This window comes from Heterocephalus glaber, unplaced genomic scaffold, assembly GCF_053883595.1.
Source record: "Heterocephalus glaber isolate CG9 unplaced genomic scaffold, H.glaber_assembly_v1.0 deba00001472, whole genome shotgun sequence".
Classification (NCBI taxonomy): domain Eukaryota; kingdom Metazoa; phylum Chordata; class Mammalia; order Rodentia; family Bathyergidae; genus Heterocephalus; species Heterocephalus glaber.
The window spans coordinates 53,689,169-53,712,655 of record NW_028258315.1 but is presented as its reverse complement, the minus strand read 5'-3'; the positions used below and the strand labels follow the sequence as shown (position 1 = coordinate 53,712,655).

General features: G+C 35.6%; 1 protein-coding gene and 1 pseudogene across 3 annotated transcripts in view; one reads left to right on the top strand and one right to left on the bottom strand.

Annotated features, from left to right (window-relative positions):
• Cntn3 (contactin 3) overlaps window positions 1-23,487 on the top strand; it is a 372,584-nt gene that overhangs the window by 152,970 nt on the left and 196,127 nt on the right. The gene's annotated exons all lie outside the window — the stretch shown is intronic.
• On the bottom strand, window positions 3,415-5,232 carry LOC101697512 (coiled-coil domain-containing protein 112 pseudogene; annotated as a pseudogene).

Here is a 23,487-nt window from a genome sequence, read left to right as displayed (position 1 = left end):
TCATAAAAACATGAAAAAGGCTTCCAGAGCTACTTCAGAAAGTATCAAGAATGATGGGATAAATGTGTTCGAAGGGAAGGTGAGCATTTTGAGGGCAACTGATAGCAAAGTGTCTTTTACTGTAATAAATGTATAAATATTTACCCCTTTTGATTACCTTTTGTACACTACTCTTTAATGTAATATTGTTCTACTAAAGATTCTTCATAGCCTATAGTATGAAGAGTACAATTAATTTAGAAGTTTTCCCTCTGTAAGCTCCTCCTGGCTTACATGGAAAATACCTTTAAACTTTTATTTCCAGTCTGTCCCTGGTTACTGGCCTGTACTTTATTGACAGACTAGGATAAAATTATTGAATCAGGGATGAGATTTCACCCTACCTCCAAGCTGATGAGATAAATTTTTACTGTTTCATGGATGAAGGGAGAAGATATAAGTGTTCTTGGCTGGTGACTAAGAACTTTACTCCTCTCAAAACAGCAATATGAATTTTAGCATGGTTGATTCAGTTCCCCTTGCCTCCAGTCCCACAAGGACATATGGCATAGCTGGGGTGGATGCTGGACCCACAGCAGAGGAACATTGAGCGAGGAGGATCCCCCTCTTCGGAAAAAGTAGTAAGCACAGCTGCTCTTCTCCTAAGGAAATGTTTTCTTATCCCTCCAGATTACTGTCTACAGACACATCCCTTGAGACGTGGGCTTGGCAAAGAGCCCTTGAGACTTTCATTCTTGGCTCACTCAGCAAGAATTTGCAAGCTCATAACACATAGTGTCTTTTCCTCCCCTCAAAAGTTGTTTATTTTCTTTGCTTGGTACTATCCTTGACTTTTGTAGTAGCGGTGTGCCATAGAATGATGTATAAAATACCTTCCTGCTTTTATTGGGAATTCTGTGTTTCATAAGGCAAGTCCAAGATGTGTTTTGCCTTTTTTTCAGTCTGTTTTTCCCAATCTTATAAGTTTTATTTATGCCTATGCTTGATATGAGATTGTTAGTAGTCTTGATATGTAGTTAGATTCTTTTTTCTGTATGCTATTTTGTATTTTTGTTATCCTAAGTTTTTTATTTAGATGTTTCAAGAAGCAGTATTTGGTATTCTCAAACTAGTGCTCCATTACTGTGCAATAATACAAAATGTTTTTTTAAAAATATGATTACGATACACATTTCGGGTAAAAACACCAAAGAAAGTAGCAAAGGAATTAGAAGACACTGTAGTAGAGCATGGCTTTAATTTGCTAATCTCAAAAATGTGCCGTATATTAACTGAAAGAAGGAATAAAGTTTGAGACCCTCCTGTTAGTAGGATGCTTATGATTCCAGTTCAGAGAAATTTTGGCTGGCTTTGCTGGAGGCAAAGGGATGGGAAAGTGCTGTCAATGAAAAACGTTCTAAATTTTTTTTAGTATAGGTATGTCTCCTCTTCAGACTATATTGTGTATTTTGTATGATTATTAAGATTTTTTTGCCTCTAGAACGCATGAAGAAAGTATTTCTATGTACTTTCATGGATAAATGAGTACATGAAAATATGGTTAATGCACTACTTTTAATGCTAGTGAAAAACAAAGAAATTTTGTCTTAATTTTCAAGTTGTTTAAAAATAGTGTTGGTAATAAAATGACAGTGAAAAGGATTTCCATAGTTTAAGACTTCTGTAGACATTCTCAGTCCATTTTAATAAGGTGGGACACTCAAAATCTATGGAGGGAGGAAAGACATAAAACAATGCATTGTTTGAGTTGTAAACATTTTTGCAGCCATTTGCTGTTGTGTGTGTAACTTTTGGTGCTTTTTTTATCTGGAGATTTTTTTTTTTAAATCACCTTTTTAATCACACTTTCAGAAAGCTTACAGAGTTGTCTTCAAAAGTTCCAGTATCCATGCTTTGTTAAGAACTAGTTTTGTTTTATTCCTAGTTTTTTCTTGTAATTCTTGATTGAAATGTTTTTATTTTAGCACTTCTGAGTTGGAATATACTTTCTAAATCATGAATTATATATAAATAGTGTGGAGAAATACAAGGAATATCCAGTTATTATTTTAAAATTTTAAAAATTGAAGCATAATAAATCCTCCTGGTAACTTATGCTGGTGACATTCCTGCTCTTCCTTACCCCTTCTCAACTGATACTCACTCTTCTGAATTAATTGTGTTATGCTTTTATGCATATAAAAATATTTCGGCTACATATGCTTGTGCTTCTAAGTAGCATGTAAAATTGATTTACCTTTTTAAATTTCTTAAATTTCTATAGTGTGGCATTTGACCACATACATACCTCACAACAGTTTTTTAAAGCATTATTCTTGGAAATATCTGTTGATATATATCCTTGACTTGTTATCCTTCTATATTTTTTTAATTTGGGTTTTACTGTGGTTTTAAGTTACATTTCTATGATTATGGTGAAGTGAAGCTCCACTTTATATATTTGTTGAGCAGTATATTTTGCTATCTATATTTCAATCTTTTTAAATATGACTTATGGAAGTTCTTTATATGTCCTAGAGTAACCCTTTGTCATTTATGTGTGACAAATATCTTCTTGTGAGTGACTTTTTTGATGCTGAAAATGAATAGATATTTTTTTCGTTTTAGTTAGAGTATCAGTGTTTGTAGCTTTTCTTTCCTTCTGGATTGTTAAAAAAAAATTCTAATTGTGAAATGAAAACCTTGCTCTTCTAATGTACTAATAGAAGTTTTCATGTTCCAGTTTTTACATTTAAGTCTTTACTTAGGTCTTTAGAATTGACTTTGTGTATCATGTGAGATCAGAGCACCCTTTTCATACCACTATAGTAAACTAGTGGTAGTAGCTGAGGAATACATTTGTTACCAACTGAAATGCAACTTGTGCTCATTGTCTCAGGCTTCTTTGTGTTTTTCTGTTTGGAAAATGATATTATCTGAAATAATGAAACTTTTAGTTCCTTGTCAACCCTTATTCCTTTGACATATCTCACTTACATTATTGCACTTTTTTGGCCTAAATATGATGTTGAGTACATATTTTCAGGCTAGAGATGCCTGTGTTGCTTTTGATTTAAAGAGAATGAAGCCATTAATATTTCATCATTTGATGCAATGCTTACCCTAGATTTTATAGATACCTTTTATCAGATATTGATCAGCTAGTTTTTTTCCAAATACAAAATATTTATTATGCAAAAAAGTAATAACTGACAAACTACCAATATGTTGAACTTAGAAAAAGTACTAAGCTCTTATGTACCTCTTAAAAAAAAAGACATTTTTATTATTCAAGCCAACTTACTTCCAAGTTACAAAAGTTACAAAATTTTGGTTTAAAAAATGCTTCTCTATGACTGCCTTGATTTATTTTGCTATGCAATGACAAAAACAAAGTATCTTTGAAATGCTTTGGGTATTTAAATGGATGTTTGTTACATAAATTTATATAAATAATTTTTATATCAGTAACAGGCCAACATATACCCTCCCTAAACACCCTTTTAGTAGAAACAGGAACCATTAATGATGCAGAATAAAACTTACAGTACCTTTCAATTTGCATACAGCACAATAAAAAATCTGACTAGGCTAGCGATATTTAAAGAATATGGTTAGTCACACTCTCCTGGTATTACTGAATATGCTAGTACTCTCATCAAACGAATAGTACTTCTATTATCTCATATTTTCCTCTATATTCCTTGTCTCCAGGTTGGAATAGCCCTGTGTGGGATGTGTAGAAGTGGCCCAGAGCCCGTTGGTCCTATGCTTTTGGTTCATTCTTCCCAACCTTTGGTAGATTTGTAAAGCCTAGAGGGATCTCTACTAACATTATTTTCAACCTTTTCCTTTAATTTTGCCAATCTTCTTTGTTTTTCTGCCTTTTCCTCTTCTTTTGCTTGCCTATCTAGAATTTTCAATTCAAGTTCATATAAATCTCTTTCTTGAAACCTGGAAATTTCATCAGCAACAGTTTTCCTTTTTTCTGCCTTTTCTCTTTTTCAAACCTCAAAAATTCTTCATGTTCTTTCTTCTGCTGAGTGTAACTTTCTAATAGTAATTTTAGTTTAAACTGGCGTTGGCATTCTTTTTGCTGCTTTTTCTTTTTCTCTTCCTCTTCTTTTAACTTAGAAGCATATTTCATTGACAGTTCCGTACTTTTCTGGTTTTTTCCAAGTTTCAACTGCCAACTTCTGTTTCTTTCTTTCTTCCTCTTTTTGCTTTTAATTACCTTCTGGTTTATTATGAAAAAGCACAGGAATATTGTCTGCCTTGTCTTTTAACTTGAAAATTTCTTGCTTCTTTTACTGCTTTTTAGTTTTCCAATTCTGAATAGACTCTTTTTTTCTTTCTTCTAGAGTGAGAAATTTCTGATACCATTTCTCATGCTGTTGAACTTCATCCTGTGTTCTTCCCAGGAGGTGTTCTAGAACTTCTTTCATAAATGCAGGCTTCCCTTTATGTTTATTTCTCACTTTTATAAAGTTCTGGTGGTCATAATTATCCCAGCCCCCCTGTCGCTCTCCTGTTTGCTGCAGGAATGTGTCAAAATCTACCACTGCTGCTGGAAGAGTATTTGGTGTCATTTTGTCTACAGAAACTTTACTTGGATTGCTCTGAAAGCTTTCTCTGTTTCTGAATTACCTATAGCCCATGTGTCAATTTTTCTTGATATGGCACTCAATTCATTATTTGTTGCTTTTTCTTCTTTAATAAGCTCATCGTATATCAGTCTTTGTTCTTCTTTAAAAGTGTTGATGGCATTTTCAATTTCTTCCATCATTTCTCTGCGCTTTTCAACAACATCAGGTGTAGGCTTCACATCTTTTAACTGATGCTGAAGTTTCTTTACATTGTTATGTATTTTGGCTAATTGTTGCTAGATTTTTGCTCTTTCCATTTTTCTGCTGTTAATCAATTTATTTTCCAGTTCTTCCAGGATGCTGTGCTCAATTCTGAAGTCATTTTTTTGGTTGTAGAAATGACTGTGTTTGTCTTTCTCTATAATAATAACTTGATTTTTAAATTTTTCTGCTGTGCGTATGAATTCTGCTTTCTTTGTTCGACTTTCTGCTTCCAGTTTTGAAGTTGAAAAGGATGAATTCCACCTGAAGTACTAAAACAGCCATCATTCTGTTGTGGCGCTGGTGCCGCTACCACGCTGGTCCCCGCGGCCGGGCCCGCCCCAGTCACCGCCCCAGCGATGGTGGTGGCCGCCACCGCCACCATGACCATTGTCAGGGCGGCCATGTTTCCTCACCAAGTCGCTCCGGGGGCAGAGACCAGGTGGATTTGGGGGTTTGCGCCCAAGCAACTCCCCCGGGTCTCCGCAAACAGGTCTATGAGGAGCGGCCCACAGGAGTGCGGGCAGCTAGTTTTGTTTTTACTGTTAATATTTTATTCCTTCAAATGGTTTCCTACTTTTACTGACATGTTTCTACCTCTTTTCTCCCTTAATTTGATAATATAGCGAATATTTTCTAGTATTAAGTGAACTTCTATACTTGGATTACTTTCAGATCAGCTTTTATGCACTTTTTACTCAATAAGTTACTTGTTTGATATTATTTTGCACAGCATTTTTGCATAAATGTTCCTATAAGAGCTTTTCTGATTTGCCTTATCATACTTTGTTTTTCTGATTTTGGTGTGAAAGTTACAATCACCGCTAAAATGATTTAGCGTATTCTTTATTTTCATATTCTTTAGAAAGCATTGAGAAATAGTGGAATTACCACTATTTCTTGAATAAGATATAAAACAATCGTAAAACCGTGTGAGCCTAGAATTTCCTTTGAAGAAACTTTTTAATTATTAAATGTACTGAGTTTTCATAGGAGTAATAATGTCCATGCATTTGTGAGAGGTTCTAATTTTTCTAGTAATTTTAACCATTTAATTTGTTTTCTAGTATATTAACACAAATTATTTTAAAACATATTACTTTATTATTTTTCTCAATTTGAGTTGTACATTCCCTATTTCATTATAAATATTATTTTGGGTACATTTTAAAAATCAGATTTGTTAGAAATTGACCAGTTTTGAATCTTTATACTTTACTCATTTTTCTTTTGCCTTATTATTTTTCCATGTTATTGGATTATTTGCTTCTTATTTTTCTATTCACTTTATAAGGTATAGCCACTCATTTTTCTTCAACCCCTTTTCTTTTCTACTATAAATACTTATGGCTTTAAATTTCAACGAAAGCACAGTTGTATAGATCCACAAATAGCTTAATGCATAGCAAATTTATCATGGCTCACTTCTGTAAAAATTTTAATTTCATTATGCTTTCTCTTTGGTCTATGAGTTATCAGGTATGTATTTTTAAATTTGCAAACATATGGAGCTGTACTGACCTTGTTACTAGTGTCTAACCTTCTAGCCCATTGGCCAGAGAATGGACTCTAAAATCTTAAAGCTTGGGAACTTTTGATATTTGTTCTGTGGTGCAGTACATAATTAGATTTTATAAATGATTGCTTTATTCTTCAAATTCACAGAGATTCTTCAAGCTGTGTATAGTGTTTTGAATGTATTCTTTGGGTTATACTTGTTCATTGTATTGCTCAAATATTCTACAATGTTACACTTGTGTAGTGTCTTTATCTTTCAATTTCTATCACTATGATAGATATTTTTAGTTAATCCTGGTATTTCTGTCATTTATTCTTTGTATTTAGTAAATTGATGATATATAAAAATTTAGAATGGGTGTATCTTTTATCAACATGTGGTAACAGAGAAGAGAGAGCACTATGATAATGTACTTTGCTTATAGTTAATATTATTATATTTATATTTGCTATATTATCATGTTCTGACTTTGTTTTCTTTTCTTCCTGTATTAGATTTCTTCCTTTATTATTCTTTTTCCCTGAAAAACACTGGAGAGTATACTCCCTATATTTCTTTCTTATAGTAATTGCCCTAGAAATTTTAGTATGCATGTTTAAGAAAGTTGAAAATTTACCAATATCTCCAATAGTGAGGATTTTATAAGATATTAAACTGTATTGCCTAACTCCAATCTCATATTTTATTGCTATCCAATGTATTTTGATTGGGGGGGCGTTGAGACAGAGTCTCGCTCTGCAATTCAGGCTGGCCTTGAACTCACTATGTAGCCCAGGCTGGCCTTGAACTTATGGCCATTCTCCTACTCCAGCCTCCCAAGTACTGGGATTACAGGCATGTGCCACCACATCTGTCTTTTTTTTTAAATTTTTAACTCTATGATTAGACATTATTGCTACTGTTCCTTTTATTTTCTAGTTTTTAACATCAGAAATAATATCCCACGCAAATTCAGATAAGTTATTTTTGTCATATATAAAAATTAATTTTATTGCTACAATCTAAATATACATAGCAGTCACATTCATCAAAAGGAATTTGTCCCTGTACATGGTAAATCTTAATTCTTTTTCTCCCAATCCCCTCCACTCCCATTAATGCTCCCCTATTTACAAAAACTTTGTTTCCATTTTTTCCCCTCATTTTGTTTCCTTTTCATTTCTTTTTCTCCTGTCCCCCTTCACAATTTCCCTTTCCTTTTGAACAGTTTCTTCCTGTTTCACATTATCTATTATACGTTTTGGTTCTTATTTATCCTTTCAGTTTCTCACACCAGAGAGACAATGTGATATTTAAACATATGTCCCCAATTTATTTCACTTAAAAGTACAGTCTCAAGATGCATCCATTTAGCTATAAATGTCTGAAGTTGATCTTTCTTTATGGCTGAGTAGTACTCCATTGTGTAGAAACACCACATCTTTTTAATCTATTCATTGGTTGATGGGTATTTGGGTTGTTTCCAAGATTTAGCTATTACAGACTGTACCGCTATAAACATAGGTGTGCATTTATCATTAAAGAATGATGCTTTTAATTCTTTCAGGAAGTTACTTGGCAGGAGAATAGCTGAGTCAAACAAGACCTCTAATTCTAATTTTCTGAGGAATCTCCACACTAATTTCCACAATGGTTGCACCAGTCTGCCCTCCCACCAATAGTGAAGAAGGGTTCCTTTTTTCCCCACAGCCGGGACAGCCTTTATTGTAGGTTGATTTCTTGATAATAGCCATTCTTTCTGGAGTGAGATGGAATCTTAGCATCGTTTTAACTTGCATCTCTCAAATGACCAGTGATATTGAACATATTTTCATATATTTATTTTCCATTTCTACTTCATCTGAGAAGTGTCTGTTCATTTCAGATGCCCATTTTTGGGTTGAGTGTTTAAATTTGGAGGATCTAATTTTTAAAAAATTCTTTGTATGTTTTAGACATTAAACCTTCATTTAAGAAACTACTGGCTAAAATTTGTTCCCACTCTGTGGGTTGTCACTTCACTCTGTTGGTGATTTCTTTTGCATTACAAAAGCTTAATAGGGTGAGATCCCTGTCATTGATACTTTGCATTATTTCCCATGCATTTTGGGTTTTGTTCATAAAGTTGTTACCTACTCCAATGTCCTCAAGAGTTCTACCTATTCTCTCTTCTACCAGATTCAGTGTTTCTGTTTTAATATTTAGATCTTTGATCCATTTTGATTTTAGTTTAGTGCATGATGAGAGACAAAGGTCTAGTTTTATTCTTTGGCATGTAGAAAGCCAGTTTTTCCAGCACCACTTATTAAAGAGGTTACCTTTTCTCCAGTGAATGTGTTTGGCCCCTTTATCAAAGATAAAGTGACTGAGTATGTTTGGTGTTGTTTCTGCCTCTTCCAGTCTGTTCCATTCATCCTCAGGTCTGGTTTGTTTGTTTGTTTGTTTGCCAGTAATGTACTGGTTTTTGGGGTTTTTTTGGTACTGGGGATCAAACTCGGGTCCTTGCACTTTCAAGGCAGGCGCCAGAACCACTGAGCTAAATCCCCGGCCCCTAGTAACATACTGTTTTAATCACAGTAGCTTTGTAGTATAATTTCAAGTTGGGGAATGTGATGCCTCCTGCCTGGCCTTTGTTGCCCAGAAATGTTTTTGCTATTATAAGTTTCTTATGGTTCCAGATGAATTTTAGGAATTTTTTTTTCTAGTTCTGTGGGGTATGCTAATGCTAACTTGATTGGGATTGCATTAAATCTGTATAACAGTTTTTGGAGAATGGCCATTTTCACTATGTTGGCTCTTCCTACCCAAGAGCAGGGGATATCTTTCTATCTTCTGATACCTTCTTTTATGTCCTTTTTCAGAGTACTTTAATTTTCATTGTAAAGGTCCTTTACTTCCTTTGTTAGATTAATTCTAAAATATTTCATTTTTTCCGACGCTATTGTGAAAGGTATGTTTTCCCTATTTCTTTCTCAGTAATTTTGTTATTTGTATACAGAAATGCTACTGATTTTTGAGTGTGGACTTTGTATCCAGGTATGGTACTGAATTTATTTGCTTATTAAATCTAGAAGTTTTTTGGTGAAGTTTTTGGGATCTACTATGTAGAGAATCATGTCATCTGCAAATAACAATAATTTAACTTCTTCATTTCCTATCCTTATTATTTCTTTTTCTTCTCTAATTGCTCTGGCTAATGTTTCCAGAACTATGTTGAAAGGAATGGTGATAGTGGACATATGTCTTGTTCCTGATTTTAGAGTGAATGCTTTCAATTTTTAACCATTTAGTTTAATGTTAGCTGTTGGTTTGTCATAGATTGCTTTTATCAGATTGAGGTAAAGACCATCTATTCCAATTTTCTGTAGGATTTTTATCATGAATGGTTGTCAGACTTTGTCAAATACCTTTTCTGTAGCTGTTGAGATGATCATGTGATTTTTCTCTTTGGCCCTGTTGGTATAGTGTATTACATTTATTGATTTGCATATGTTGAATCATCCTTGCATCCCTGGGATGAATTCTACTTGGTCATGGTGTATAGTCTTCTTGAAGATTTGTTGCATTCTGTTTGCCAGAATCTTATTGAGGATTTTTGATCCTATGTTCATTAGGAAGATTTCTTATAGATTTCTTTTGGCTTGTATATTTCTTTTTTTTGGTTGGATCCTTCTGTGGTTTTGGTATCATGGTAATACTTGCTCCCAAGAATGATTTTAGGAGTATTACTTCCTTTTATACTTCACTGAAGATTTTGAAGAGAATTGGCAGTAGATCTTCTCTCAGTTTTTGTAGTATTCAGGAGTGAAGCCATCAGAATCTGGGCTTTTCTTTGTTGTTAAATTGTTAATTACATTTTCAATTTCATTGGCTGATATTGGGTTATTTAGAAATTTTATCTCTTGTTGGTTCAATGTTGGTAGTTCATATATCTAGGAATCTGTCCATTTCTTTTGTGTTTTCCATCTTATTAGAGTAAAAGTTCTCAAAGTAATCATTGATAGTCATCAGGATTTCCACAGGATTTATTGTAATTTTATTCTTTTCATTCCTAATTGCTTGAATTTAAGTTTTTTGCTTCCTCTTTTTGATAAGATTGGCTAAGGGTTTATCAATCTTAATCTTTCAAGGAACCAAGTCTTTGATTCATTGATTCTTTGTATTGCTTTCTTAGTCTCAGTTGCATTAATTTCTTCTCTATTCTTTATAATTTCCTCTCTCATGCAAGCTTTGGGGTTAGGTTGTTTATTTCAACTTGCTCTGTTTGCCTGATGTGGCAGTTCAGTGTTACAAATTTCCCTCTTAAGACTGCTTTCATTGTGTCCCATAAGTTGTGGTATGTTGTGTAGGCATTGCCATTTAATTGTAGGTACGGTTTAATTTCTTCTTTGATTTCATGTATGATCCATTGGTTGTTCAGGAGGGTACTATTAAATTTTCATGTGTTTATGGAGTGTTTGTGGTTTCTTTTGCTGTTGATTTCCATTTTCATTGCACTATGATTAGATAATAAGCATGGGATAATTTCAGTTCCTTTGCATTTGCTTAAGTATATTCTTTGGGGCTAGTATGTGGTCTATTTTGGGGAACGTTCCATGTGCAGCTGAGAAGAATGTGTATTCTGATGTTTTGGGATGGAACACTCTGTAGACATCTACTAAGTTCATTTGTTCACACGTTTTGTTCACTTCTGATATTTCTTTGTTGATATTTTTGTCTAGATGATCCATCTGTCTTTGACAGTGGGGTATTATGCTCCCCCAATACAATTGTATTCATGCTTATTGGATTTCTCTTGTCTATTAATATTTGCTTTATATAGGTCAGTGCACTGATATTTGATGGATGTACATTTATAATTGTTATCTCTTCTTTCTGTATTTTTCCTTTAACAAGTATATAGTTACCTTTGTCTCTTTTGATCAGTGTTGGCTTGAAATTCATGTTGTCTGCAAATAGAATAGCTACTTTTGTTTTTTTTCTTGGTTACTGTCACATGTGGTCCTGAGAAGAATGTGTACTCTGTCACTGGGTAGAACACTCTGTAGACATCTGTTAATTCTATTTGTTCAAAGATTTGTTTCAGCCCTGATATTTCTTTTTGATTGTTTGTCTAGGTGATCTGTTTATGACAATGGGGTGTTGAGGTCCCCATTACAATAGTATTAGTATTCTTCTGATTTTTCATATACATTAGTATTTGTTTTATATAGTTGGTTGCACTAGCATTTAATGCATATATATTTATGATTGTTATCACCTACTCTTGGATTTTTCCCTTCACAAATGTTTAGTGACCTTCTTTGTCTCTTCTGATCAGTCCTGGCATGAAATCCACTTTGAATGAATAGCTACCCCTGATTTTATTATGTTCCTATTGTATGTAATACTGTTTTTTATCCATTAACTTTCAGTCTATGAATTTCTTTTTGAGGTGAATATGTTCCTTGCATGCAGCATATTGTTGGATCTTCTTTCTTGATCCATTTTGCCAGTCTGTTTCTTTTGATTGGTGAATTGAGACCATTTACATTAATGTTTATAACTGCTATTAATCAGTTTATCCCTGCCATGTTATTTTTGTGCCTTTGGTTCCTTGTCTTTCTCCTCTGTTTAATTACTTGCCCTGCCCGGTGGCTTCTTTCTATTGGAGTTCTTGGAATTTTGGTTTTCATTTTCTTTCTAAAATGCCCTTCAGAACATTTTGTAGAGCTGGTCATGAATTTCTTTAGTTGTTCCTTGTCATGAAAGTATCTTATTTATCCAATGATTTTGAAATATAGTCTTGCAGGGTACATCAATCTAGGTTGGAGGTTGTTTCCTTTTAGAGCTTGGAATATTTCACTCCATGCTCTCCTTGCCTTAATGATTTGTGTTGAGAAGTCTGCTGTGATTCAAATGGGCTTTCCTTTATAGATGATTTGTTTCTTTTTTCTAAAAACTTTTAATATTCTGTTCTTGTGCTGAATTTCTGGGATTTTGATTATTATATTTCTTGGTGTAGATTTACTTTTATCATGGATATTTGGAATTCTGTAGTTCTCACTTATTTGTATGTCCAATTTTTTTCATATTTTGGGAAGTTTTTTCTCATTACATCTGTGAATAGGTTTCTTATGTCATTTGAACTTTCTCCTGCTTTTTCATTGACTCTGACCAGTCTTGTGTTGTTTTTCTTTGCATCATTTTGTAATTGTTAGATTATTTCCATGGATTCTTATTGTTTTTAAGATGTCTTTCTTTTCATGGTTGGTAACTGCAATTGTGTTTTCTAGAAATTCTGTTTCAGCCCAGTTTAAATGATTGTCTGTACTTTCAATGGAGTTTTTAATCTCCTGGATATCTGTTTGAATGTGTTTCATGTATTCTTTTATTTTCCCAAGTTGGGTGTGCATGTTTTCCATCATTTTCCTATGCCCTTCTATTTCTTTTTTTTATCTGTTTCTTCTCTAGTTTCATTAAGCATGTCCTTCTTTTTTTTTTTCTTTTTGGTACCAGGGATCGAACTCAGGTCCTTGTGCTTGCTCATCAGGTGGCGAAACCACTGAGCTAAATTCCCGCCCCACATGTCCTTCATTTTGATAATCATTTCTTTTTTTCTTTTTACCCGGAGGATTATTTTCTCTGTAGCCTTTTCTATTTGTTTATTTACTCTTGTAGCTTTCATTTCTGAAAGTTCAGGTATGTCGCTTTCAATTTTCTCTATCTCATTGTCCCCTGTACTTGTCCTGAGTGGGCTGGATGTCTGAGGTTACATTTTGCTCTATGTCTTGTCCTTTTCTATTTTGATTTTTTTGTTTTCTGAGTTGTTGCTTGTGGATTTCTTATGGTAGATAGCTTTATCACTATTAGGATTCTCTAGCAAATCCCTGTTCATCAGTGATGTCTTCTTGGTGTAGGTGGTTCTTAGTCTTTGTGTTTATCCCAAGATCCTACCTTCCCAATCTATTGAGGATGAGAGGTTGCTATGTATTTAGCTCAGCTCCCAGTTCTTTGGTACTGGACTCTGGTGGTGGTTGTGACCCCAGAAAATTGCAGTTTTGTCATAGACTGTAAAACAACTAAATACAACAGGTATGATATCCTGGCTAAAGTAGTACAATTAGCAGTATCAATAGCATCTAACACAGTCTAGTAACTGACAAACTGTGGTCCCTATTAATTTGGTACCTTTAACCATATGAGCAAGGTCTACCATTGTATAACAAGATCCACCTTAAATCAGGAGCTTGTCTGCAGTGAGTTTCCCTGTAGTAGAGTGACTTTACCCTGTGGGAGGGAAATTTAAGAAGGATAGGGGATGAAACACAGAGATAAATGAGGAGAAATATAGTAGAAACAAGGCTGGAGGGCAAAAGATGAACACTCAAGCTTTGAGATACTGGAGGAGAGGACAGGAGAGAAAGCAGGAAGGACAATGCAAAGGAATATTGAAGTGAACCAGAGAGGCAAGAGACACTGTTCACTCACATGAAGGTTTCATAAAATCAAGAGAGATAGTTGAGGAAAGAAGATGAATAGAACAGAACAAGAGTAAATGTATAAAAGCCCAACAACAGCAACAAAACAGGAAAAAAAAATCCCAACCAGACCAAAGGGAAACAATCAAGCAAACAAGGGAAAAGAAAGATAATAAAAATGGTAAAATTCCTCTGGTGTCCGCAATTCTGTGTTAGTGTTTGAGACAGAGCCCATATATGCACTGTGCAGCCCTGTCAGGTCTGGGCTGTTTCTGACTTCTGGGGTTGAGAGCTGGGGCCCTTCCCTAGTCAGCAGCCTTCCAGATGTCTCTTGCTCTAGTCTCCTCTCCCTGCTGCTGTCTACACAGCTCTCCCAGCCACTGTGGTACCCTTTGCTGGAGCCAGCCTGAGGCTCTTCAGGTACGTGCGCTGTTGCTCCCTCCCAGGTCTTGAATGGGCGCCTCTGTTCCATACCTTTGATTATTTTCACCTCCTGGTTTAAGGGGGTGTGACTTTTGTCCCACCACTGGCTAGGGACATTTGCTTGTTTGTGTCCGGGCCACAAGGGGAAGAGTGTCACCTTCTCGTCACCAGCCAAGGCCGCTTGCCCGCCCGCGTCTCTGGTCCCAGAGCAGAAGGGATGCCTCCAGCCCTTTCTACCATGGCCAGTTTTAGTGGCCCTGGGTGGTCCTAGGAGTGCAGTTGGGCTGATCCCAGTCTGTACTTCTCAACATAAATTCCCTCAATATGCTGACCAACTGCCGACAGTCCACCATAGCTGGGCAGCTCTTCTCTTCTTTCACTGAGGGCAGCAAAGCGGCCCTGTTCTGCTATCAGAGTTGAAGTGCGCGCCTCTCTGCCCAAGATGATGGCCCTGCGCAGCTGCTGCCCATTGCAGGAGTCTCGCCACTGCATCCAACTGTACAAGACTCTCCAGAACCAGGTCCAGTCTCCGTTTCTCAGGGGGCTGTTTTTGCTGATCTCCGTCAGGGCAGGTACACAGGGGATCCATTGAGTCTCATTTTCTTCCAGCTGTGTCAGTGATCTTCTGTAGCAATGGATCCTATTTTCTTCTCCTTCATCAGTTCCCTGTATGTTCTCTTGTGGCCTCTACGTGCCCTCCCCTCTTTTTGATTTCCTGGATCTGGGCACCTTGTCCTGGAGAAGCGGCACTCACCAGTCCACCATTTTCCCCTCTTCAACAGTTTGTTGTTCTTTAGGAAAACATCAGGTTTTACTCTCTATTCTTTCTTTATCTCCTTTTCTAGAGTAAGCTACTTTTTTTTTTTCTTTTTATAGTTCTAGGAAAAGAACTCAGGCATTCTCGCTATACTAGATCTCAAGCCCTTACTTTAGATTTTATGACAGGGTCTCCCTAAGTCTCTAAGTTTTCCAGGCTGGGCTCAGACTTGTGATTCTCTTGCCTCAACCTCTCCACGTGCTAAAATTATAGGCATGCTCCACCATACCCAGCTTAAAGTAAACTGCTTTTAACTTTCTCACCTGTCTCTTGATATTTTCCTGAGTTTTTCTAAATAACTTGCCTATATTGCCACTCCATGTTTTTTTTTTTTTTTTTTTTTAGTTATAAGCGCTGCTCCTGACTATTAACTTTGGGAACTGATACTGTTAACACCTTCCAGCCACCTCAGCATGTTTTAGTTATAACTGTTAAAAAGCACCAAATTAAAAAGTCAAGTGCACGCTGTATTCCCCTGGCTGCAGTGTTTTTTTAGCTGAAACCCATCCTAATCTCCACAGAAGATAAAAGCTTTAACCTTGACTATGTAGGAAATTGGGCATTAGAAAGATGACTGGAACCAGTTGCTGATTGATTCATGTTCGAATATGCATCATGTTAGGCCGTGTTATTACAGTGTTTTATTGAACTTTAATTTCCTTAGGTCAATACTCTGTGTTGACATTATTGTAACTTTGTAAATAATATTCACAGATGAATTTGGTGGCAAACTATTATTCCAGTTATCTTTATTTTCATGCCTAATTTTTCTGTTTTCCAAAAGTTAGTAATCTAATATGTTTTTACTTCTTGCTTTTCTTAGTGGTTGTTGTCAGGTAAAAGGCCAAAGACCAAGACCAGACCAGGCCACAACAAGCCTTTATTAGGGGAATAGATCTGCAGGGCTGTCTCTGAACAAAGGAGAGACAAAAGCAATATGGCTGGGGCAGGGAGAGTCTTTTATAGAGACTGGGGTGGGACTTGTAGGGGCTGAGGTGGGGTTGAGTGAGGTAGTGACTAGGGAAGGGAGGAGCCGGTGACGTCACTAGGTGGTAGGAGGTGAGCGAGTATTAAGTTACTCTCTAGACGGGAACAGGGGCATGCTGGGAAGAAGGGCTTATTCTTTGGTGGGAGCAACCATCTTGGCATGACGTCACACAGGGGAGGGGGCAAGGCACCATAGGAAGAGGGCAGCTACTATCCATAATAGCTGCTGAGGTAGTGGGAGACCTATCAGTTGTTTACTGAAGTCAGCCAAATTTTGACCAATTTCCTGGATGGCCTCTTAAAATAGATACATCAGATATTCTATGAGTTTTGTGTTCATAGGGAAATTTGTCCTAGAGCTCTTTACAGTGCTCCAGTCTGGACTGGTCTTCCTGGATATCAGAGAATATATCTTTGTGGGATCTTTCGTCATCATCACTGGGAAGATTCCCTCAAACTTTTGCTGTTATATACCTCCTGATACCTGTTTTCCATATCTTCCTGTTCTGTGGCATTTATTGTTTTGAATATCATGTCCTTAACTATCCTAAGAAAGTATGATTGACATCTACAGTTGCTCTAGACTAAGTAACCTAAAATTATGCTGAAAACATTGACTGAAATGTTTGGCTTTGTCTAAGTATATAAACTACGTTACAAATCTTTTCTTTCAGAATTTTGAAGGTATTTTTTTCTTGGTCGCTAGATTCCAGTGTTGTTGAGAAGCCTGGTGTCATTTTTATTTGTAGTATCTTATATAGGGTGACCTTTTTTTTCCTTAGAAAAATGCATACAATCTTAGTGTCTTTTGACTTCTGAATTTCACAATGACTTGATTTGTTATGGGTCAAATTTTATCTAGTATCCTGGTTACTATGTTTGTTTAGCAGTTTCAAATATGAGTCCTTGCATTCTGATAGATTTCATGATTTCTTCTCTTTAGTTTTCTCTTTTTTTTCTATTTCACACATATCATTACTTCCATTTGAACCAACTGGACTAGATCTTTCTTCTGGAAACTTCCTCTGCCTTCCTAATCTGTCCAGATTTCCTTCTTTTTTTTTTAACTTTTATAGCCACCTCTTGGTAGACTACTTCAGCATTTTCTTTGAATACTTCTTGAGTTTTTAATATCTGGTGTGACTTTTTTTAGTATTTAAGAGATGTTTTCTATTAGAAGTTTCCTTTTTATATCTTATCCTACATTTATAGTTATAATATCTTTTCATATCTGCATGAAAGCATGAACAATAGTGTTTTTCATTTATATTTTATTTTTATTAAAACATTTCCTCCAAATTGCTTCATTTGTTTTATGTTGGCTTATTTTGCCATAAAAGAGAAGATTTAGGTACCTGGCAATATTTTATTGTTGGCATAAACGTAAGAGTGGAGATTTAAAAACCAAATGGAAGTCTCTCTGTATTCAAGCTGTCACTATGGTTCACTCTTGTGTGGCTCATTTCATCAGGCCTCATCAAATGTTTAGGTCTTTAATTTCGGGACGTAAGATTCTTTGTAAGGGAGAAGAATCTAGTTTTCTTCCTTAAGGGTAAAAGACTATACTAGCTTTCTAGAAGCTAAATGGGAGATAAAGCTGTGGATGATTGCAGCATCCAGTATCCATAAATGTATTTAACCTACCTATTTCTGCAGAAGACCCTAATCCAGATGTGCTGTTTTTACCCTTTCCTCTTCTTATATACCTGTAGCACTCTCCTCATCCTATGTGGATGGGACAGGGAGTCTGGAGGCCTCTCACTTAAATTCTTATCTTCAAAAGATATCTCTTACTGCAGGCAAGTCTTAGTTTGGGAACTATTTCAGGAGGAAAAGAGATTCCATGAGTGTGTTTCCCTAGAATTTTTGTTGTCATTTCTTGCAATCAATGTTTAGATTTACCCTTTATGTTTACTATAATTTACTCTTTACTCTTGTATCTGGAATAATGTTCCTCCTTTTTGAACTGTATATTTTAGAAAGGATTTTAGCAAATTCTACTTGGGAGTCAATACTGTTTTGTTTTTCATCTCTCTTTCCTTTGGTTTGAAAGTGTTTACTTTACCATGATTTGTTCATAAATCTTTTTGAAGTATAGTATTAAAGGTACAGATACTGGAGCCAGACTTTCTGGATTTAAATCCCACCTCCTCCACCTACCATCCCTGTGACTTTGGGCAGATTCAGAACTTCTTTGTGCTTTAGAGTCTTTATCTGTATAGCCAGGATAACAGAGTTTATTTCATCAGTGTGAGTACAAAATGAGCTAGTATATGTCAAGCACCTGATACAGTCCCTACCCACTGGTGCATGCTACACAGGGAGAAGCCATTACCATTTTAAATCATTCTACGATATGATTCATAGGATTCATGTCTCAGGAAAACTGGAAATTGTTTAGCATTTATCCCTTCTACTTTTCCTTATCCACATGTCTACTCTTTGCTTGTTCTGCTTTATCCTATGAATATATTTTGAAGTTCCTATTGTCTCTTCCATGTCTTGTACCGTTTCATTTTTTCTATTCTATAACTGCAGAATTTCTACTTAGTTCTAGCTTACTTCATTAATTCTACCTGATCTCTGCCCAATTTGATATTAAACTGTCCTTCAAATTTTTAATATTAGTCATATTTTTCATGTCTAGTCATTCTGTCTAATAGTACTTTTTTATATGTTCTCATTCTTGGTTCGGATCATCCTGTTTTTTTCTTAATGACCTGACCTCCCTTCCCTTTTTTCCTGTATCACTTTGACTCTAAAGTATTAGGTATTCTTCTGTAGTGTTGTTTTCTTACCTCAGGGATACTGTGATTGGTTGACCTGTCATTCATATTAACCTGTGATTTGTTTATGTGCTGTCAGTTGTAGTGAATATTTTTGCCTTTGGTAATTTTTGATGTGAAATTCTGCCAGCCTGTGAAAACATGTGATTCTTGTTAAATGAGGTATAAGGAGTATCCATACCTAGCAGCTGCAGATGTTATTGTTGTTGCCAGGAACCTCAGGGTATATTACCAACCTGGGAACCATTTTACCGTTACTATATTGGCTTGATGTAGCCAATTGTATATGGTCAATTTTCATTCTTCTTGGTAGATATGTTCTGTAAAGTCAATGTTAGCATTGAAGTAGCAAATACTGAACCATTGCTCCCAGGGGAAATACAGGCTTAGGTTCCTGTGAACCTGGAGACATTTTCATCAACCATACAATGTGTAGCCTTGTTTTATGTGGATTTCTACATAAAGATACTTTATATATAGTTGACTCATTAGCATTGAGCTCATGGCCAACTACAGTGTAACTCATGCCTAAATGAAAACTTCCTAACACCTGTGTTTTCTCCATGGGGCACTCACAATCTTGCTGCGCACAGAGTAGGAGGTGGCAATTCAGTACTGCACACTGGAGCTGTTTTAAACAGTGAAAAATCTACAACACAAAGCATAAGTATGTGAAAAAATACAACACTAAATATATGAAGAAAAGTACAGCTGTTTACAATATGAACGCCGAAACTAGAAAGAGCATCACCCTGTGTAGCTGTATCTACAAAAGCCTGTATCAGGAGACAAAAGTCTTACCATTCTGCATCAATCTGTGAATGACACTGAAGTACTGATTTTGGAGTCACATATTTTAATAAGTGAAATTTCAAGTCTAAAGTCTATGGATGACTTGCTCATGTAAATAATCATCAAATCCCAAACCATGAGAGACGTAGTCCTAACAGATTGAAATTCTAGCTGAAATACAGGGATCCTCCTTCATCAACTTTCCATGCTATCAGCTGCCTGTGGTGAACCGTTATCCAAAAAGATTAAGTGAAAAATTTCAGAGAATAACTGATCCATAAATTTTAAATCCCATACCTTCTGACTAGCATGATGTAATCTCCTACTGTCCAGTTTAGCCTGCCCTGGGTATGAATCGTCCCTTTGTGTAGCGTATCCATGCAGTATACACTACCTGCCTGTTAACCCCTTGGTAACTGCCTCAGTTATCAAACAGATATTGCTTTATCACTCTGATTATGTTCAAGTAACCCTTACTTTACTTAATAAAAACCCCAAAATGCAAGAGTGGTGGTGCAGTCAATTCATATATATTAAAGAGAAGCTGTAAAGTGCTTCTTTAAAAATGAGAACATGAAACTTTATCATAAATATATATGGACAAAACACAATATAGTATACAAACACAATATATTATAGAGTTTAGACTTTAGTACTCTCCACAGTTTCAGGCCTTCTGTGTCCTCCCCATTTCTGCCACTCGATCTACCCCATCATTCATTCTAAAGAAGATGATGAACAGATGTTTCTTAGTCCTATTTTTGGGTCCATCACTTGACCAGACCCCAGCTCTTAACTGCATATCATCTAGAAACCTCCATAATCCAGTCACCTTTCAAAAGATCTACCTTTAAGTGCATGAGGCACATCTACATATAAACCTTTACACAAGATATATGCCCGTGACTTAGACCTGAGACCACATTCCCTGCTCCCCGTGGGTAACTGTTAAATCTAAGCTGCCAGGTTGCCAAGCTGACACTGTCGTCCACTACAGACCTCATTATACTGCCAAGCAACTACAGCATAAGCCTGAGAATTTATCAGTCTGCTTTGTAGCTTTCTTTTTTTATTCATCTCTGCATTTGATTTAATTTTGTTGTATTCCAACATTGCTTGGCAATTTGAGGAAATAGAATTCTTTTATCATTCCTTGAGTTTCTTTGTAGTTTTTTTTTCAATTTTATTATTTAGGAAGATAATATTAGTGAGTGAGCCAAACTTTGTGTAAGTAATAAGGCAGAATAGACTCACGGGTGGAGCAAAGAAAGCATGCTTTTTTTAAGGGAAACACCCAATACTCAGATTTCCATTTTTTGGTTGTTTAATAACCCCTAAATTCATTTTTAAAATCTTCCCTGAACTCCATTTTCAAATAAATTCTCACCATTTCTCCATCTCTGAGCATCAGTAGACCTCTCAAACTTTATTTCCAAACTATAATCTTGACTTTTTTTTATAAACCTGGTCATACCCGGAGTTTTCACCACCTTGGTAAGAGATGCCTTTTTGTGTGTGTGTTATTCAGATTCAAACCTGAGAGTCATCCTTGAGCTGTCTTTCTCTTATAGTCAGCATTTACTCAGCACTAAATCTTACTGATTTATCTTCAGATTATAACCAGAATTTGACCACCTCTCACTCCTTTCACTGCCCTCACTTCAATAGGAGTCAAGTTTGCCTCTCACCTCCCCTTAGACAGTGACCTTCCATACATTTCTTTCCAGCATCATCCCCTCCTCTGCAATTTCTTCTCTCTAATCAACACCAGGATGATTTCTTTAATTTCATGCTAGACAAATCTATCCCTCCTACTAAAAAATCTCTAATGGTTTCAGATGAGAATGGGAGTAAACTTCACTCATGACCCAAGCATCTGCCCTGCTTCCCATGCATGACCTGTTCTTCCCCATTCTTTTCTTGAAGCCAGCCCTTCTGAGCTTGGCTTTCTTTAGGGCTGAGTAGACGCATGCCTAGGGCCAACCTCAGAATCTGTATTCTCTGCTCTTTTCATCCAGGCTACTGCTTCAAAATCACTTCCTAAAAATCACTTTCTGTCCTCTGCGCTTTCAACATAGCCTGCATTTTTGCCTGACGTTTTGCAACTTTTTATTCATGTTTCTCTCCCTTACTAGATTGAAAGACTATGTTGTTCACTGCTAAACCTGGCAGAAGGCCTGAAATTTAATAGATCCTTGTTCAGTTTCTGTTCAGTGAATGAAATAATGAATAATATGTGGGAATCATGTTATCAAAGTTAATCACTTTCCAAGATAAACCATAATCTATCCTTTACCTGAAATGTCTTGACTTTTTAAATGTTGGGATTAATCTGTTTTATAAAAGCCAACCCTACTTAAATGAAACAAAAGAAGTCTGAGGGCCATATACAGAGCATGGGTCACCAGTTAGTGATCTCTGACTTGGATGTTGAAAGCACACATGATATGAAATTAAAAGGATTATATTAGGTTATGAATGATCTTACCTCCCTCTCTTAAGATATTTAAGACAACATCTTGCTGTTCCATCCATTTGTAATCTTTTTATATAAGATAGAAATTGATCATATTGCTACTTCAAAGACATACACATTTCTTTTTTTTTTACTTTTATTAAATAATAATATTGAAAAGTGCACTGAAATCTGGAAAATGAAGTTTGAAGAAAGATTAAACAAATGCAGGAATTTTTAAGTATGAACCTCATTGTGACTGGCTGTTATCAGGAAAGAAAAGTTACCAAATACTAATTAGTTAAAATTGTGTTATAATTAGTAGAACCTTCATTTGTTGTGTTACAGGCAGTGCTACTTCTCAAAGATAAACATTGCAGCTAAAAACGCAAATTTTATCTTTGAACAGAAGTGACTTTGATGAAGTTCAAAGCTGTTTTGCTCTGATGATTTAAATCAAGTTAGAATTAAGATAAACGTCTATAACTCAATATACCGTTTGTACCGCGAGTTTTTTTAAAATAAAAAACCAAAGCTTTTTAAATGAACTCAGTACTTTTCAACAAAGGAAGGTTGTGAGTTTTTAAAACTAAGATTTTATAGAAGTCAACATTTTTTTTCAGTAAATTCTCAGCTTTTACATTTTGTGCTTTTCCATATGAATGGACTATATTTGTTATTTCCCTTTAGAATTACAAAAACATTTGTAAGGTAATGGCCAATATCCTAAGGCATTCATGGCATCAAAATAATACTTCAGGTTCTAAGTTAGGGTGAAAGTTGTTTGAGAAGCTTCCACTGACAGGTACCTTAACCTAAACTCTGCCAGGATTTTGTGTTTGTACTCACCTATTCCTATGCCTTTGAGGTGCAAATATATGAACAATTGAAATACAGTAGACAAAATGTCTATCATGTTCAGATTAATCAGAATGATTCTAATGTATTTTCTCCTAAAAACATAATGATATTAGTTTGCATCCTAGGTTTTGTTTTGATCAGAAATCCTGGTGAGTTGAGCATTATTGTAGATCATTGAAATTCAGTGGGATTTGGAATCTTCCATCACTGAGGTCTTCCTTACATTGCCATAGCATGATTTATAAATCCAGTAAGTGGTCCAGTCATAATAGCATATTTACCAAACCTAAAGCCTTTTCACTGTGGAATTTTAAGGGTAAGAGTGAGCTAGCAAAAGAGATTGGAGACTTCAGGGCCACAGTATATGGATTTTTTTCAGTGAGCATTTATTGAGTATTTCTAAGTATCAGGTACTTCACAACAGGCTTGCCATTGAGAAAGTTCTTGTTTTCATGGATCCAAGGGTCTAGTGGGGAATAGAATTTGATCAGATTAATAAATATATACAAATTATAGCTTCTTTCCCTAAAGTCTGCCCTTAGTAAAGTTCCAAGTTATTCCTCAAAGTTCCAAGCTAATTTT